This window comes from Tiliqua scincoides, chromosome 2, assembly GCF_035046505.1.
Source record: "Tiliqua scincoides isolate rTilSci1 chromosome 2, rTilSci1.hap2, whole genome shotgun sequence".
NCBI classification, from domain to species: Eukaryota; Metazoa; Chordata; class Lepidosauria; order Squamata; family Scincidae; genus Tiliqua; species Tiliqua scincoides.
In genome coordinates this window covers 65,958,930-65,978,516 of record NC_089822.1, presented here as the reverse complement: position 1 = coordinate 65,978,516, position 19,587 = coordinate 65,958,930, and the positions used below count along the sequence as shown (strand labels likewise).

Sequence of the window (19,587 nt, the reverse complement as noted above, 5' to 3'; positions counted from 1 at the left end):
GGGTGGGTGCTGAACCTTGCCCCGGCCGTTACAAGGTGTCTTGAAACAAAGCCTCCATGTTCCTTCAACCACTCAAGCCTCTGTAGGTATAATGGTGATGGGGCAGTAGTGCTCCTACCAAGTAGCAAGTTATTTAACACTTGATGCACATAACCTAATCTGCCTTGTCAGTTTTGTGACCAACCAAAAATTGGGTCATGACCCACTGGTTGGCCATGGACCTATAGTTTGAGAACCACTATATACTTCCTTCTTCCTCAAATGAGCAATCAACGCAGTTTCAAGGAATGGTAGGGCTCTGTACTGACAGTGATAAGAACCGCACTAAAACCGGAGGAAAAGCCTGTGCTTCTTTACTGGAGGCCTCTGCCGGTTCTACCCCCATCCATCCCCCCATATGGGTTTTAAGGTTGCATGCTGTTCAACTTTAAGGCTGTATGCTGTACCTCTTTTAAGTGGTAAAAAGTTTCAGAGGCAAGTATTCTTGAGGCAGCTGGTTGTCTTGCAAACACCCTGAAATCCTATGGTTTATTGTAATATCTGTTATTTATCTGTAAATAAATAGATTAAAAACACTATAGATATCCATTACACTCTCATTAGAAGGCAATTGATCCCCATAATTGCAGTTTATAACATTGAGCTTGGGAAAGGCAATGAATCTCAAAGGAAAATGCTGATCTTCAAAGAACCACCAGTTTCCAAAAAGTAAGTTTCCCTATTCCAGATTTTTTAAAAAATCTTCAAGTTTCTATCTATTTTGCTTGTTATATTCCTGATGAAATTCCTCTCCTCTCTCCACCCAAGATGATGCTGGCTACCCTGTAGCTAGTACCCACTAGTACTACAAACATCTTCCATCATCAACACCCATTAAAGAACTGTCTCCTAGAAATTCAAAAACCCAGAGAAGAGGCCCTCTCCTCATGTTGAGGGTCAATAACAATATATTTGGATGGATAGCTAGATGTCTAGGCTAACAGCTGGACAGGGCTTCTCAAGAAAGTAACTGAGATATTTTTTAACCATGTGCAAAGTAGCAGTTTCCCCATAAATTCCACCTTGCAAACAGCCAAAGGGTTTTATCTGAACCTTGCCAAGAAAATAGGTCCAAAGCAAACCTTTGGGCCTATTTTTGGCACAAATTACTAAAGTCAGCAAAATTAAAAGCAATTGAAAATATGATCTTACAATATGTTGTGTTTGCTGTAAGTTGTTGTGCTAAGTATACTGTAACAGTAACTGGGTCTGTCTCCTGGGTCTCTGTACCTTTAGCAGTGATCTGTCAATCACTGTGACCGCTGAGGACAGCCATTGAGAGAGGGCACTTGAAAAATAGTGGTTAAGAAAGAGCAGTTGAGATAGTGACAGTTGTTGAAGAGAACAGCTGAGAATAGTGGAGGAAGGAGCTGTGGAGAGAGAACAGCTGAGGAGAACATTTAAGGAAAGGGCAGTTAAGACAGAGAAGTTGAAAGGAAAGGGCAATTGAGGAGACCATTGGAACTGGTTATTCTGTTTGATTTGCTTATAAAATAAATTATATTTTTACAATTGGCATGGTCTCTGGTGTCTGTCCAGTCTCCTTGTCCAGGCCCCACATTACACAATAGAAAGTCTGAAAAACTACACAGACGACACACCTACTTTTTTTTAGTTGCCAAGGATTTTTGTATGAGTTTAGGATTTTTTGGAGGTGCTGAATCAAAAGATGACATCTGTTTTGCCCAATCGGCTCTTGTTTTGGCGGTACAGCATAGCCACCTGATATGCTGATTCAAGCAGTGTCCTCATGAGGAAGCTGATACCATGGTTTATAAGGTGGTTGTGCATATAAGGTCGCTATACCGTACCCACAAAACTAAAGGCATTCAGGCAAAACCAATGCCATTTTTGGATTCAGCACTTCAAAAATACCCAAGGTCTAACTTTTGAGAGTGCAAGATGTGTGTAGGCCTGTGCTGTCTTATAGCTAGGAGTTGTATCCATAACATATGTTCTGTAAGAATGGAATGTAATAAAATTTTATGAAAGTTTGAAAAATGACATTGGTCAACTTTCCATGCACATAAGCACACGTCCATAAACATGGACCCAAGCCGAGATCTGGCCTCTGATAACCTAATACCTGCTCATTTTAACTTACCCTGTCTTACACCATGGCCCATATAATATTGCAGTGTAGTAAGGTGTGTACAAATGCACATGATGCACATGATGCACATGATGTACAAATGGAACTGTAGGAGGTTCTATTATCCATACAAATATCTAATCCTATTGACACAGTCCAACACTGTGGGGTTTTTTCTACAGTGAGATCTAGTGTCCCACTGGAATAAAAGGCCCTGCGATGGTGGGAAGATCGTGCCACTGCTGGATTTTTTGAGGCTGCTGCTGTAAGGCAACTGCAGTGGAGGATCCCCATCACCACAGACCCCAGACAGTGCCAGGATGGGTTGGCTGGCAGAAGGGGCAGTTCACGGGTGGGGAAGGGGGCCATGGAGAGTATGGGCATGGGGAGTAACTGGCAAGGAGGCAAAGTAACAGGAGACATGACAAGGGCAGGAGGAGATGGATCCAGTGGCAGCCACTTTTGCCAGCTCCTATTCCCCATTTTCCAATCCAAAATGCCTCCTGGCTCTTCTCGAACTTGTGCCAGCAAAATGGCTGGCACATGTCTAAGGAGAGCCATAAACAATTGGGCAGCTAAGTAAAAAGTGCCTCCTACGGGCTTTCTGATCTCCCCCTCCCCCCCACCATAACATACAACACACACTCCATTGGAGAGACTGCATGAGACTGCATGGGAGGGGAAATAGCGTTGGGCTGGCAATCTCTGTAAACTTTTGCTTTTATTATATTTTTATATATGCACTGAGTAAAGAGCAATTTTTAAAGCTTATTTTATCTGTGGATGTCTTCTGATGTAAATCAGGCACTGAGGATGAGAGCAAATTGGAGCTTTTACTCAACACTACACAGCAATCCTTGATCATATATTCATTTTGTCAATGCCAGTCACCATTTTAGTTTTTTTCCCCCTCAACCAATGTTTCCTCTGCCCCTCGCCCCAGATACCCCCAGACAAGAAATTAAACTAATTACATGCTCAGCTCACTGAGGATCAAAGGCAGTTGATCTGCCTTTGACGTTTCTGTCTTTAAAAAAAAAAATAGGCCCAGGGGAAGGGGCTGATCCAGATTTGGACTGCAGCATAGGTAATTAATCCATTGGCCCTTCACTGTGGTCCTAAAAACCCCTCCCCCAGCTTCTATTTGTCATAGGAAGGAAGCTGCACTTTGTGTCATTAGTAGCTTTCCTTCCAGGGCCAGGTGTGGTCTCAGGAGGCACTAGTCAATTGTTCTACCCAATCACTAAACTCTCAGTACTGCTGGAAATTGTAGCAGCATCCAATGCATCTTTAACTAATAGAGGGTCAAAACAGGGCTTTGCTCAAGGACCCATAGTCACCCAATAGAGTTACTGTCTAGGCAAAAATAGGATGGTCGTTTTCATCAGGACTCCTGCTGTGCCATGGTCCCAATCTGGATTGGGGTCTCCAGTTGCTATTTTCAGAAAGAAAGAAAAAACAGATGGAAACACACAGGTTTTTAAGTTTCATCTAATCTGAACCTGGGGCCAGCAGCAAAGACTTTGGGTGAAAACCTGTGGCTCCAATTTTAGCTGAATTCACTTTTAAAATATAAGAGTACAACTGGTTGTGGATTTCAGAGGGAAACTGTCCAGGTGTAGGGTGGGCACAGAAACTTTTTAAAAAATAGAGAATTAAACCAGAGACTTTGGGTCAACTTGCACCACTGTTGCCACTGGTACAGGTAGGGAGGTTCAGCCAGGTGGTCCCTCTGACAAGTGTGAGCCTGATCAGATAGTTGATATTGTCAACAGTGATAGGTGGAAGCACTCCAAGCTCTATCCCAGGCCTGATCCTCAAGATCCTTTTAACTGAAGATGCCATATTTGAACCCATGGTCTTCTGTATGGAAAGCATTTGCTATTCTACTGTGTTCCACTCTCCAGTCGACATAATTCACTCTGAATTGCAAACCCCCCCCCCCAAAAAAAACAAACCAAAAAACCCTAACAAAAACATTAGCAAGGCTTTTGTGTAATTTCATATCCTGTGTCTTTATAGGAAATAAATACATTTAATTCCTTTCCCCCCCTCTTTGATGGAATGATTTCTGCCTTGCTGTTTGTATGTCAAAGACAGCAAGAGTCAAAATACATCATCTCTATTGCCCTTATTGTTGAGTGGCAATGCTGCCACAAGTTTACTTCTTTTTTTCTGGGTGCTTGAGTCTAGAACGCTACAAGGGCTGTGCACTGATGCAGGCGAATAGCCACAGACCCAAGAAGAACCAAGTTCAGTGATGTGAAATGGAAAGGATCAAAGAGGTGATCAGGCACAACAGGATAAAACAAACAAAAGGTACAGGCAGGATCTGAGTTGGGCAAGGAGCTTGGAAAACAGTGCCCTGTAGTGTCAGTGTTAATCTAGAATGGCGACTTAAAACATCAAGCGTGGTGTCTGCCCTATTCAAGCAGTGCAACCTTCAAGACAGCCTATACAGGCTGAGTTTTGCTTTGGAGAAAGCAAAGATGGTGTCTTTAATATGCATTAACAGACAAGAAAAATGGCCACTGCTTTCCCAATGGCAGGGAGGTAGAGAAGAAGGCTGGGACATTACAGTGAACTCAGCAGAATAATATCCGCACTTGGCCCAACCCCTCTTCACTCACTGCAGTTTTGGGGTAGCCAAATCAAGCTATTATCTCTCCATCTCAGGTACCAGCTGAGAGACAATACTGGCCTACCTTACAGAATTCTTGGAAGAGAAACTGAGGCAATATGCATTAAGTGCCATATAACAAGTTAATTAATATTAATATTGTGTGGCTATGGCTGGTTTGGAACAAAGCACTTCTCTTTGCTTAGAGGAGGAATAAATAGAGGCATCGTTCCTAAAACTGAACAGAACCCTCAAAACAGCCACCTAATTGCAGTCTTTCCACAGAACAGCTCCACTTTGCCCAGCTTCCTGTTCTTGTATTTTTAGACAAAAACTGAACTCACTTCAGCATTCCTTTATTCAATCCTAGCCTGAGGGAACCTGAAGCGTAATCACACAACAGGGAGGGAAAAAAGATATATTATACAGAGAGAGAGAGAGAGAGAGAGAGAGAGAGAGAGAGAGAGAGAGCAAGCACTGAAAAAATAACTAGAAAACAAAGATTTTTTTTAATGCACATATGCTGAAGGGATTATTATTTTATTTAACAGCATTCGAGCTGCCATGCTTCTGATGTTATTCAAACAAATTAAAGCCTGCAACTGTAGTATAGAGAGTGTTATGCAGCCCTGCAGGAAAGAGGATGCCTCACACAATTCCCATTTTAGATTACGTCAAGAAAGTGCATGTTTAAAGCCGAATTTACATGCCGAATGTAAATCTTGGCAACAGTGCTAAGTATATCAAACCGGTGCAGCTGTACACAATTTCAGAAAAATGGGGCTGATGTTTCAGAGGGGGGAACCCCCCCCCCCAGACCCGCATTCAGGAGCCACAATACGTTCTGTGTTTGGCAATATATTGCTTCACTTCCACATGTGGGAATGTTTGTGTAGTGCAGGGATGTCCAAAGCTTTTAGCAGGAGGACCACATCATCTCTCTGACACTGTGTCGGGGGCCGGGGGGGAAAAAAGAATTAATTTACATTTAAAATTTGAATAAATTTACATAAATGAATATATTAAAGATGAACTTATATGAATGAATGATGGTCCTGCAATAGCTCAAGGCCTATAAAAGGCCTTGCACAAAGCAAGGCTGGCCTTTCTTTTGCTGCCGCTACTGCATCACAGACATGAAACAACAAGCAGTGGAGGGAGCCCTCATCCCACAGCTCACATGAGAGGTCAAACAGACACCTTAACGCTGAGAGCAGTTGCATCAGGCCAGTGCGGGCTCCAACAAATCTCCGGAGGGCCAGAAACTCATTGGAGACTGGGGACTCCCTGAGGGCCACATTGAGAGGCCTCAAGGGCCGCAAGTGCCCCCAAGGCCGGGGTTTGGGCACCCCTGGTGTAGTGCAATGCATGTGTTTAAAAAGGGCTTATTGATGCAATAAATAAATAAATAAACCAATGAAATTCAACTACAGGTGGTGTGACCCATGGCATGGTGCCTCAGTTACAGTCAAGAATGGGGACTTTGCTTCGGTATGCAGCACCTGAAATAGGTGCATACGCCTCTGTGTTTAACCCATCTCCATCCACCTGCCCCCCCCATCACTCTGTGCTATCTTCCTTGTCAATGTCTTGATTACAAGCACTTTGGGCAGGAGTCTTTTTACTCTACGAACAGCACCATGTCCAAAGATTGTGATAGACAGATATCATTTCCATGAAGACAATACATTGCATTTGCAATTGCGGCCTTGACCTGAGCAAAAGAGGGAACTGCAGTCCCCAAAGCTTATACTGAAATAAAGCAGTTAGCCTTGAAGACGCTACAGGACTCTTTGCTGCTTTTCACAGCAATGGGCAAACGCAGCTAGCGCTCCGAAAGTTGTTCCCTAAACCACCAACTCCATAAAATTCAATGATAAAGGATGATAGGGATGTGGAGGAAGGAATAAAATGCCTTTCGACTAGGCAAGTGTTAGCCGCACATGCTTTCGTCAGGGGCTAAATGATGTCTTTCCATTGTCTAATCTCCGAAGGTGTCAAGGCTCTATTAAAGGTCCCTATTCAAATCAAGCCGAAGAGAGCCCCATGCCGACGGAATACAAATACCCTCCAAGAAGTGGAATAGAGTTAGCGAAGTGTGCAGTTGGAGAGATTGATGTTGATACCCTTCACTGCCAAGTGAAATGCCAATAATGCTTGTATAGCATTTTGTGAGGGCAATGGGAGTATTGATTCCTGAGCAATAATAAAGAATGAAGCAGTTCTCCCAGGTATAAAAATATTGGCAACTGTTACAAAGAATTGACTCATGGAGGCCTGAGCGCTGGCCTATCTTAATACAAATAATTCAGGCTTCAGAAGGATTTTCAAGAGCAGCCAGGCATGGTCCTCAGGCACATTCTCTGCTATTAATTTACCTGCAGCTTTCACAAGCCGCTCAGGCTATTGGTCAATTGGTCTACGAGGTAGAGGGACAAAATGGATTTCTGAAGGCTTGTTGAGAGACAAGATGAAGAAGGAAAAAAGAAAAGAAAGAAAACCAACACCACACCAGAGCCATGGCACTTTCAAAGCATACAAAAGAAAGGGGAGGTGCTACATGCTACTTTCCCTTCTCGGCAGGAGAGAGAGAGAGAGAGAGAGAGAGAGAGAGAGAGAGAGAGAGTCCCATTTTGCACAAGGTTCAAAATGGCATTTACTAAGACTCATCTAATATTAGAATATTCGGGGCAACCTTTTAAGATGCAGTTTGATGGTTTGTCTTTAGACCTTCTCTCCACCTTCAGAACTGCAGTTCTGAAAAGTCTTCTAGCCCAGGGATGGGCAGAAGGTTACTCTTAGAAGCTACTAGTCCCTTCACTGGTGATCTGAAGTCACTCCCAAATTTTCTGGCTTCCCTCCAACCCACCCACCTGGTTTGAATTTTATTGTTCTTGTGCCTCGCCAGCTCCCAGGAACGCAAGTTCAAATCTCAGCTCAGTCTTCTTTGCAGTGTAGGCAGAAGACTGAGCAGAGGGCACAACAAAGGGCTGTGTGATGTGTGTGAATGTGACATCCATGGCTGGACCCTGCCTTCCCCCTGGGTGGTCTGGTTCTAAGGGGAAGGGTGGTAGCGGGGCAGATGACTTACCCCTCCTAGGGATGGACCACAGAGACCACTTGCTTGCTGGAGAGAGGCATTTTATTCGGGTAATTGATTTTACATTCATTGGACCCCTTGTTGCGCCACAAGGGGCCCGGTTCAAAGTTCAAAAATCAACATGAGCTTAAACATACGTTGGTTCCTCTGCCCAGGCAGGGTTGTTGGTGTCCTGTGATGAGGCTTGCAGCTGCCTGGAGGCCTCCTGGGGGGGGGGGGTTGGTTCCTCACTAGCTGGCTGGGTTCAGGTACACAGGTATTCCCTTGCACCCTCTCAATTGTAGGGCAAGGAGGTGTCCTAAGGTCACCCCATACCCAGAGGTATTGCTGCTGCCTTCTCTGAGTGTCTTCACCCCTCTCTCCTCCATGTTCCTCCAGGGCCAGGGACGGCTTCCACCCCTCCAAGGCAACCGACAGGCCGATTAAGGGTAGTGGGGTTGTTGTAGCTTCCTCTGGCTGTCCTCCAGGAGCCCAGGCCCAATGAAGAGTGACCTCTCTCTCTCTCTCTGGCTGCTGGGTTCATAGGAACCCAGCAGCCAGCCCAGCTGGCCCTGCCCATTCCGACCATATGAACAGCCTGAGATCTTGTGAGATCTCAGGCCCTACTCCCAGGGAGACCTCCCACGTGGGGGCTGGTTTCAGGCCGTACTTGTGTTGCTCCCCTACTCTTGAGGAGCACCTTACTCCTGAGGAGCCCTTGCTCCAGAGGATGCCTGAGCTGCCAGGGCCCAGCCAACAGTGAACAACTCCAAAATATCTTGTTGCACAGCACTATTATTACATGTTCTGCCTCTGCAAGCCACTATTGCATCTGGTCTTTCCCAAGGCTCCTGCAACATCAAGGAGACTTAAGATTGCTTGCCCCATCTTAGAAAACAGACCATATCCCAGCATCGGGCAATATTGAATCCATTCCATTTCAATAAAATCTAATCATGAGGCAAAGCAAAGTTCTTGGCAAGGTGAGGCAACAGATGGGGTGTCCACCTGCTCCCCTCTGCCACTCAAGGCAGCCCATGCCACCTTGTTTCATTGCTGGGCTGGCCCTAAATATTACCCTCATCATGTCAGTGCCTTTCCCATAAAATGGGGCCCTCACACAGCAGGATTTAAAGGGCTTCTGGGCTTCAAGCGATTCTGTGGACACTCAATCCTGGCTAAGTGGAGTGATACTTAAATGAAGTTGGGTCTGGGTGAGACCAAAAAAGCAAGGCAGGAAAGCAAAGACAGTCAAGAGAAAAAAAGCAAAACACCATGGAAGTCAACAGAGGAGTCACAGGCAGCAAAAACAGAGATATGAAAAACATCCACTGAAACAGATTTCTAGGAACATTAAGCAAACAATTATCTCGATGGCTCCTATTTGCTCTGAATAAGGATGCCAATACATTCTTCCTTTTGGCAGGAACCAACAACAGTACACATTACAGTTATTCTAGGAAACCTAAGTAGTATGCTTGTGTTTTCTGCAGCAAATGCACTGTGTGGAAATAAAAGATACATGCATGGCTCTCTTAAAACCCTTGCACATGCATATAGTGTTGCCCTCCAAGAAAGTGGTTGCTAGCAGGCTTGCTTGTTTGCCACTGGCCTTCAGGAACCAGCATGCTCTAAAACAGGGATCTCCAAAACCCGGCCTGGGGGTCAGATATGGCCTGCGGAGAGCCACCCTATTCTGGTGGCTCTCTGAAGCCTCTGGTCCCCTGTGGGCCTCTGTCCCACTTGACCCAGCCCTCAGAACATTGAAAAACATTGCTTCCGAAAAATCAGAAGTGACTTTTGGGAACTTCTCAAGGCTTTACAAGGTTTCCTGAGGGTTGGGGAGGCCTCCCTGGCCCTCAGAACATGATCCAAGTGTTTCCGGTGATGTGCTGGTTCTGAGGTATTTACTCCTGTACATGTTAGTAAGCTGCTTGTGGGGTGGGGGAATGGGAGTCCATTTGAGTGTGTGCTTTATTTCAGTAGTGTGTGTTGATGCTTGGAGAAATCTTGGAAATTTGAGCCCATTCATTCATTTATTCATTCATCTAAGCTCCGTCTCTAATGTATTTATTTAAATTTTAAACATTTATCTATTTATTTTTCCAGCCCTTGACACAGTGCCAGATATTTGATGTGTCCCTCTGGCCAAAAAGTTTGGAGACCCCTACTCTAAAACATCTGACTGACTGAAAAGGGTATTGTCCAATTCCAAAGCCTGCATACAATCAGTTATCCTAAAATGAACTTTCTTCATCCCCTGACTTCTTTGCACATTTCAAGAGAAGATTTAGAAGCTGAAGTGGGTTGAAAGACAGTTAGTGACCCCTAGTAAGAACCAGCACCTCTGGTCATCAGGATCAGTGATCACGCACACAGTAACAGGGTTCCTCTGGTGTTCTCTGCTTTGAAGAAACATGAATGCCAGGGAATCTCTGATGGGTAGATGACTCTTCAGTAGAGAAAATCAGGGATGAACTACACAATGCATTAAGCACTTGCTTAACTAGAAAGCATCCAAATCACACAGTCTCAAAGTTTGGGATCATGGCATCATGGGAGGGTAGCTTTAGCCATCTGCCCCCACCAATTTTGCTGATATTGGTCAGGTCCCCCACAGCTGCTACTTACCCCAGAAGAAATTCCCATTGCTTCAAATGGGAATGTGTCCCACCCCCGCACCCCCAAGGAAACAGCAGTTGTGAAAGGGAGGAGTATCTGTATCAGGGCTATTGCTGGAAGAGAAAGTTAAAGAGCTCCCATACTACATAAGAACATAAGAACAGCCCCACTGGATCAGGCCATAGGCCCATCTAGTCCAGCTTCCTGTATCTCACAGCGGCCCACCAAATGCCCCAGGGAGCACACCAGATAACAAGAGACCTCATCCTGGTGCCCTCCCCTGCATCTGGCATTCTGACATAACCCATTTCTAAAATCAGGAGGTTGCGCATACACATCATGGCTTGTACCCCATAATGGATTTTTCCTCCAGAAACTTGTCCAATCCCCTTTTAAAGGCTTCTAGGCTAGACGCCAGCACCACATCCTGTGGCAAGGAGTTCCACAGACCGACTACACGCTGAGTAAAGAAATATTTTCTTTTGTCTGTCCTAACCCGCCCAACACTCAATTTTAGTGGATGTCCCCTGGTTCTGGTATTATGTGAGAGTGTAAAGAGCATCTCCCTAATCTAATACTATAATACTATAATCCTATACTATTATATTATATTTTAATTATAATTATATAATAATTATTTGTTATATATATATTATTTATTAATTTATTTATAATATATTTATTATATATATATATATATATATATATTAATAAATAATTATTATTTATATAATTATAAAAATAATTATATAATAATTATATTATTATAGTACTATAATACTATAATCCTAGTCTGTTTAAAAAACAATCATGTCACCATTAAACACATACTTAACATAACATGCAGCTAGACCCTCAGCAATCGGTGAGTATAATCAAGGTACACCTTTGACAGGACACATATCTGACAAGCAGGGCCTCTGTTGATTTCTAATATGGGAATCTGACTGGATTTTTCACATTCCAGGAGGATCCCAAGAGCTGGCTAAGATTTCTTCACAGAGGAAAGCATGGGTCTCCAAGAGTCTTTCAACTGCTTCTGCAGCATTTGATCTCCTCAGGAAACTGGGATGTAGCTCATTTACCCAAGGTACCCAATGAGTATACAGCAGTATACTATATAGAATACAGTACTTTACAGTACTTTTTTGTACTTTACAGTATACCATAAAGAATACTCAGGTGACACATATTCAAGAATGGGCAACCCACCCATTCAGTACTCCCATAATTAGGTTGTGAAGCCTTTTCTAGATTACCGTAGCTTGCTTAAATCTTGTTTTATTCTCAAGTCTTTTTGTTTTTTTCTGCCTCCACAAGCATCAGGAGATGGGATGGTTTTTGTTCTGGACTACACTACTTCAAACTAGAGGAGTGCAGAGTTTGTGTGACTGAGGGCACAATCCTAACCAGGTCTTCTCAGAAGTAAGTCCTATTTTGTTCAATGCGGCTTACTCTCAGGAAAATGTGGTTAGGATTGCAGCCTGAATATCATCCATGCAAAAAATGGCCTGCATTCAGAAAACTGGATATCAGGGAGACAAGTTCTTGCTTTGCCTCCTTTGCAACAGTTTGCTTTTAACAATGTTCAACAACCTACATATGCGTATAAGAATCTTTTCTCCCCACCTTTTTCTTTTTGTAATGAGGGAGCATTTCATTGTGTGAGACCACACCTGGGCAGTCGGAACAGCCAAGATACAGGTTTACCACCTCATTTGTTATTTGTGAGAAGTGGGCCACTGTCAAGGATTGCTCTCTCAGAACAGGTCTTCTGCAATAGCCGTCTCTCAATCTCTGCCATATAGAAACGAATAGTATTTTTCAAATACAAATTCTACTGCATATGAGTGGTTAGATACAACATACAATCACAAAAAGGTATGGAAGAGTTTGATGAGTTTTACACAGACATCTATATCGAAAGAGGGTGACACATTCCGAGGTGACACATTTACCAGCCCTGAATTTTGTCCATGACTGAATTTCTACCCTATATGCTGTTTTTAATCAACTATTCTTTTTGTTTTTGTTTCACTCATTGCTCATCCCTGTTCTCATTCAGATAGCAAAAACATTTCATGTGCCAGTCTGTAGCAGAGAGACAACAGGAGCACACAGAACAGCTATGGAAAAGTGTGTCCATGTTTACTTGAGTGCATTTTTTTTTCTCTGTAGATATAAGTCTGGAAAGATGTGGCGTTTGAGGGTCTCACTTTCTCTCTACATGGCCCTTTCCAAACCTCTCAATTCAAACTGCCTTCCAAAACAATCACACACCACAAGCACAAAAGTTCAAGAAAGAACCCAAACATGGGTGGTAAATCAAAGCAACCCTGGAGACTTTTCATGGGAAAAACTATAGTGACAGACTTTTTTTTGAGGACATACACAATTGACATAAAGCTGCTGGGTTTTATTCTTTGACTCCCGTAGGCTATTCCGGTTGGTCAGACACTGGATGATCACAAAAAATATCAAACATCAAAGTGTCTCAGCAGTGCTTTGGGGTCTTGAGCCTTAACCCTGCTACCATGTTTTTGTTCTTTTATTTGCCAAGGTCAGACTCTCGTTACTCAAGCATGTCCCTGGAGGGTATTTCCCAACACTGATCTTTTATTTTCCCTTGCCTTCCATATATTCGAACATCCTTTTTGGGTAAACTTACAGAGAACAGCAGGGGAGAATGGATAAATTGTTCCCAGCTGGGTTTTTTATCCCCTCAAAAATTAGATATAAAACATCTACAACACTATCAAAATGAGTGAAAGTTTTCTTTCCTTCATTTGCTAAAGCTATACTAAGATTCACTTTCAGTGAAATGCTTGGCACTGGTAAAGCGGCTTTTTAAAAGAGAACTTCACATGCAAGTGGTCTACGGGAACCCATCATTCATATGACTTCTCTGGAGATGGACCAATCCATTGGTACTATCAGCTCAGAGCAAGACCAGTGGTGCACAAAGAACAGCAGCATCTCCTTTGGACTGGAAGAGGACTCTAGAAAAAAAGTCTGGGCCCTAGTGCTCTCCCTTTGCTACCATTACCATTCAGGGGGAAAGAGCCAGGAGTCAAACAATTCTATTGACGCCACCCAACATTCTGGATATGTCACCCTGAGTTCAATAAAATCTGCTTATCATTTTGATCTTATTGCAAACCACTTGGAGAATTCATTATGATTGAAAGCCATACAAAAATATTGCTATAAATAAATATACAGGTCCCACCAGAAATTGACAATCCTGCTCATGGATCCATCAGGAAATTGTTAGTTTTTCCATGTGGAGGCACTCATGGGGGGAAAAATGTGTAGCCCTTAACATAAAAACCGATGATTGAAGTGGCACTCAAAATGATCAGATTTTATAGTATACTATTTTGAAGTATATGTTGCCACAGGGGAAGTTTATGGTATCAGAGTTGTGTGTATCAAAATCAGTAATTCAGGAGGAAGGCTGCCTTCCTACTGCATTCAGACCACTGCTAAGAGCCATGAGTTTTTGGCACACCCTCTAGTCCACATACCCTATGGTTACTAAGCCAAGTACATGTATTGGAAATAAGAGCATATTCTTGTTGGATTATTCCATTTTCCTTCCCTTCTTCTTTTGGTAAATTTTAGATTGCAAGTGTCCTGAGCAGGGACCTTCTATCTTGTACTTTGTAAAGTTCAAGGCCTACTCATGGCAAGGCACATAAATGCTTATCATCTGAATTTGTAAAAATCACAGCAAACACAATATGAGCTTACTGATGCTGCCATGTTTTTCCTTGCCAAATCGGAATCTCTTTCAGGAGCACAGCAATGCCCTAATCAAAGAACCTGGCTCTGGAGTTGGACTGGCAACTTATCAGAAGCAAGATATTAGGCAAGACATACCACTAGTGCCATATGAATTACTTAAAACTTCCACTTATTGGATACTTCCACTTCACACACATATGCGTATCTGAAACAGCAGAATATATGTAGAGCTTTATAGAGTAATGCAAGCCACAACAGAAGCAAAGCACATCTCTGCCCCAAGGAACTTACAATCCATATGTGAACAGTGGAGGAAACAACAAAGAGAGGGGTGGGAGATGCCAGGACAATCAGAGATGAATGTGAGCAAATGCAAGGTTGTGATATCATTATGTAAATAGAACTCCCATTCATTCAGACTGAGATACCCAATGTCCTCAGGCAATTCAGATCAATGATATGGTTTAATATTTGAAAACGGATAGTTGGGTAAAATTGAGCACAGGGGCTTCACAATAACGGACTAGCACAGTGAATTTTTTTTAAGCATCTTCATCCCCTTTAAACCAACATCTTGTGCCAGGTGAGTTAATAGGCTTTTAGTAGTCATGTGACAAAAGTAGAGAAGCCTGCATTCGGCCTTAAAATGTTCTGCATTGCTAAGCAGAACATTCTGTCGCCAAGCACAAATGATAACTAATGCGCGCGGCATGAAGCCCACTGCTGAATTTTCCACCTCTCTCTGCCCTGCTGAATTTTCATCACAAGCAGTAGCCTGAAAGCCCCAAGTTGTTAAGCATGGTTAGGGGAAAAATCTGGAGGTGGAAACCTTGTCAATCACTGACAATGGGACCTTGCTCAGCTGATAATAGACATACTCTTCTGCTTACGGAAGATTACCGCTCGCATTTTGGAGAGGCAGCAGGGTGACCTTTCCTTCCAAGAGGCAGAGACCTAAAGTGTCTGACAGTTTTGCTGTCAGGTTGGGTTTCGCTTTTTAAAAAAGGAAGCTACACCTTACATCTGAGAAGCTTTAAAACATGTTACATTTAAAGAATGCTCTCTTTTTTTCATTGCACTTCTAGCAGAATTTCAATCTTCCTTTAATTATCTGGAATGAAATTACATACTTTTATTCCTACTACTTCTCTCCTCTCTTGAATTTTATATTCTCCTTCTGCTCTGCCTATTATCTTCCCTGAACATTTTACTTTTTATTCCCTTCTGAGCCCAAAGAAGTTTAAGTCTGATTCGACACCACAGGAGTCCTGCCAAGGGCTACAGAGCCTATGCGGCGGGATACGAGTTCTCAAACTTTTTGCACCAAAAGCGGCCTTGAGTCATGAACAGGAGCTAGTCTTGAAATAAAATTATTCTTCTAATCCCCAAACACCAAAACAATGACCAAAAAGCCAGTAACCATTCTGGTTTGATGGGAGGGAAAAAAAGATCCAGACATAGACAGTAGCACAACATGCTTGATCAGTTATAAAAATAACATTGAATATGAATTCAGGAGCTCATATAACCCTAATGTGTAACTAATATGACAACTGGATCCTTGCAGATATTGCTAAATGTCTGGGGTGAAGCAGCTGCTTTGCATGGAAAAGGCCCTGACTTCAGACCTTGGCACCCCCAGGAAGATCCCTGTCTGAAATCCTGGAGAACTGCAGTCATCCAGAGTAGACAATACTAAGCCAGGTGTGCTAATAACCTGATTTAGAATAAGGCAGATTCCTATGTTTATCTTTGGTCCCAAATGATGCAGACTAAAGGAAGATGGATAAGGATTTTTCTCCGTATCATCAGCCGAAAGCATCAAAATACACAAAGCCAACCCCAGTAGTGTAGCTGGGGGGGGAATGATAAGTGCTGCAATGCACCATGTAAGCAGCCCTCCCGCTCACCGTCAGAGCCATTCCAGGCAGCGACGGCAAGACACAGGCACTCACCACACCAAACAGCATCTCCTGCGCATTGCTGGCACTGCCCAGAATGGCTCTGATGGTGAATAGGAGGGCCATTACATGGCATGTTGTGGCGCTTGCAGTACTTACCATTTTAAGCCCCCCCCCAGCTATGCTACTGGCCAACCCTAGGATGTTTGCGGCTGAATTTCAAACATAAGCATCAACAACATGTTCAAATTAAAAAAAAAAATTGCAGCTTGCTTACACACACACTTTCCCCACCAGTCTTACAACTTCAAGATTATGCCTTACAACTTCACTGGGCAACAGAGAGCCAAGTTTACATGGTTCTTAGGCAGGCGGTTCACCTGATTTATTTTCAATCCAAGCTAAAAGCATGCTTCTGATGGACTGGTTGGGGAAGTCATTAGTCACCAGTCAAGAGCACCACACAGAAACATTGCTAGAATATATTTTGCACACTGCCGCTGGGTCACCAAGTTACACAGGAAAGGATAAAGGGAATGGAAAATTTTCCTTGCAGATGAACAAGTTGCTCATACTCAAGGCAGAAGTCTGACATTTACTTTCTATCAGCAAGGGAGAACAGAACAAGCACTACCGGAACATTAGAGAAATACATAATTAATCCACAGTTCTGTGCCACAGCGTAAGTGTACCACCAGCCGTTTGGCATCCAAAGAGCACTAGCTGCTTACAAATGAGCTGTCAAAAACATTATAAAGACAGCCCCACAAAAGCTTAAAAACAAAGGTCAGTGATGAGAAGCCTCCCTGGATACAGCAGTCTTGTAAATGCCTTATAAATGGCTCCACAATGCCGCGAGTCAAGAGCCTCCCCTGGCCAGAGAGCTATTGCTTTCTAGCTCCAGTCGCCCTTCCAAGGACTTAGAGGTGAGGTTGGTGTGTGGAAACTGGATTGTATCTTAAAATACGTAGCATGGAACCTGCAACTGTTACCCTGCACATGCCTGATCTCATCTGATCTCGGAAGCTAAACAGGGTCGGGCCTGGTTAGTACTTGGATGGGAGACCGCTTGGGAATACCGGGTGCTGCAGGCTTATACGAGGCTCGTACCATAGTCTTTCAAGACTGAAGGTTGCCAACCAACCATGGAACCTAAGCCTGACCTAGAAGCATTTATAGCTTGGTCAAACAGAGCCAAAGGCAGTCCAGAGCAAAGGTGTCAAACTTTCTTACAGCAGGCTGAAGGGGGTCCATCGTGCCTGCTGCAAGTCAGATTAGCACATCATATTTGTGTAACAGCAGAGACAATGACTAGCAGAGTGATTAAACACTGTTCATAGCCACTATTAACAGCCCAATCCTCCCCAGCAATGCAGATGCACAAGTGGTGTGCACCCTGCGTCTAATGGAGGAAGTAGGAGGGGTGTGTGCAGAGATCTCCACAAGGTAAGGGAACTTTCATTCCCTTACTATGGAGTAAGCCTCCATGATCCCAATGGATCTGGCACAGAACAAAAGAGAATAAAGGAGAGGGAACAGGGGAAGGAACAGCATTAGGATACCAGTGAGCTCTGCCAGAAACCGCCCCTCCCTCCCCTTTTCCTCCTCCCACTCACCACCTCCTTGCTGAGACACTGCACTATTTCTCCCACCCCTGCCACCAACTTACCAGCAATGGTGGGAGGCCCCTCTCCACTGGCCTGCACACACAGCCACCAGTCATGTGCACTGGCGGCCTCATCATGTTCACTACCACAGCAGTATTCCTGTTGCCAGAGTGGCACTCCCAGAAAGTTCATTCTGCTGACAGAAAGCCCAGTTAGGATTGGGTTGTAAGGCTATATCCACTTTCCTCCTATAGTGCTGTATACTCATTCAATGTTGTTTTATATTTGGTCATATGTTTGACACCTCTACGCTTCTGTTAGTGAAACCTAAGCAATTTAGAACAGGTGGTCCAACACTCGAGTCCACCACTTTCCTTACTTCTACTCCTCTGCTTCTGCTCTGTCCCGCCTTCCTTTTCCCGTCCAGGTAGTAGAGGAGCATGGTCTTTGGTTGACCGGTCCCTCAAGGCAGCCTCAGTGCACCAAAGGGGATGATGGTGTCGCCACTCATGCAGGTATGCATATGACCATGGCATGTTGCTGGGCTGGGAGCCTTCCCCAATCCATGGTTGGCAACCTTCAGTCTCGAAAGACTATGGTATAAGCCTACAGCACCCGGTATTCCCAGGCGGTCTCCCATCCAAATACTAACCAGGCCTGACCCTGCTTAGCTTCTGAGATCAGACGAGATCGGGCATGTGCAGGTGCAGGCTGTGAAAAGGCATGAGTTATTCAGACACACACATGCAGAAATTATGCAGTGAGATCTGATCCCCCAGCTCCTAACTTCTGACATCCTTCTCCTTCTCCTGCTGCTCCTCCAGGGTGGTCTTCAGTGACTGGACCTCTGATTGCAGTACAGACAAAAGCCAACAATCCCTGAGTGCAGTGGGAGTTTGCAGAAACTTTTCAATTTCAGTTTACAATAGGCATGGACTCTTCCTCCATCTTCCCTCATTGACTATAAAGGGTTTAAAATGATGTGGATGTTTATTCTTCCCTTTTTGCCACAGCCTCTCAGCTTCTCTCCCATCCCAGTTATCATGTGGGCTGGATAAATAGCTTCCATGGGCTGGACACAGCCCATGGGCCATAGGTTTGACAACCCTGATCTAAAGGGTGGCATCTTAACAGGATGCTGTGCCTTCTGTCATTCTTTGCAGCCTAGAGTGGCTCAGCACAAGTCAGGCCAGGAGATTCATGGTTCAAGTTCTGTCTGTACTGGACACAGGATCTAGACTGCCCACAGATCAGGGACAAACCTTGGGGTGCTCTTTTGTCAAACAATAGCCTGATCTGCAGAGGATGCTTTTCCACATCCTGGAGGTAAGCATTATCACCTTACCAATCTTTGCAGATCAAGGTGCTGTTAAAGGCATGAGAGCAAGGGCTGTCAAAAACAAGCTGTCAACCCTAATCAGATGAGCATAAATTCACCTGTTTATGGCCTGGTTCAAAAGCTTCCTGATTTTCATACTGTGGGAAGAACTAAAAATGTTCTCCTTCCTCTGCCTTAAGCAAAGCCCTGAAGCCAACTAAATGCCTTGTATCCTTTGTTCAACAATGAATGATAGTCTGTCCTCCACAAGGAGGTGTATAAATATAGCCCAGCCTCCAAAGTAGCATTGCAATTGCATGCAGAAGGAAGCAACTGTCTATTAGCCTTTGAGGGCAGCAGTAATCCGGCATAATTTCTCTGAGCCTGGTGTAAACTTGTAAAATGGGCCTCATCCCTTTGAAAAGGGTCTTGTCTCTTCTGAAAAATGGCAAGAAATGAGTGGCATCCTTTCCTTTAACATTTAAAGTTTCTCTGGTTCACTGCTTTCCATTTCTGGCTGCCTAATTTTATAGCCAGATATGTCAGAATGGTGTATGTCTGT

General features: G+C 43.9%; 1 pseudogene; it reads left to right on the top strand.

The window, feature by feature from the left end:
- Window positions 1-17,077: 17,077 nt before the first annotated feature.
- LOC136643227 (5S ribosomal RNA) lies at window positions 17,078-17,194 on the top strand (annotated as a pseudogene).
- Window positions 17,195-19,587: the final 2,393 nt, after the last annotated feature.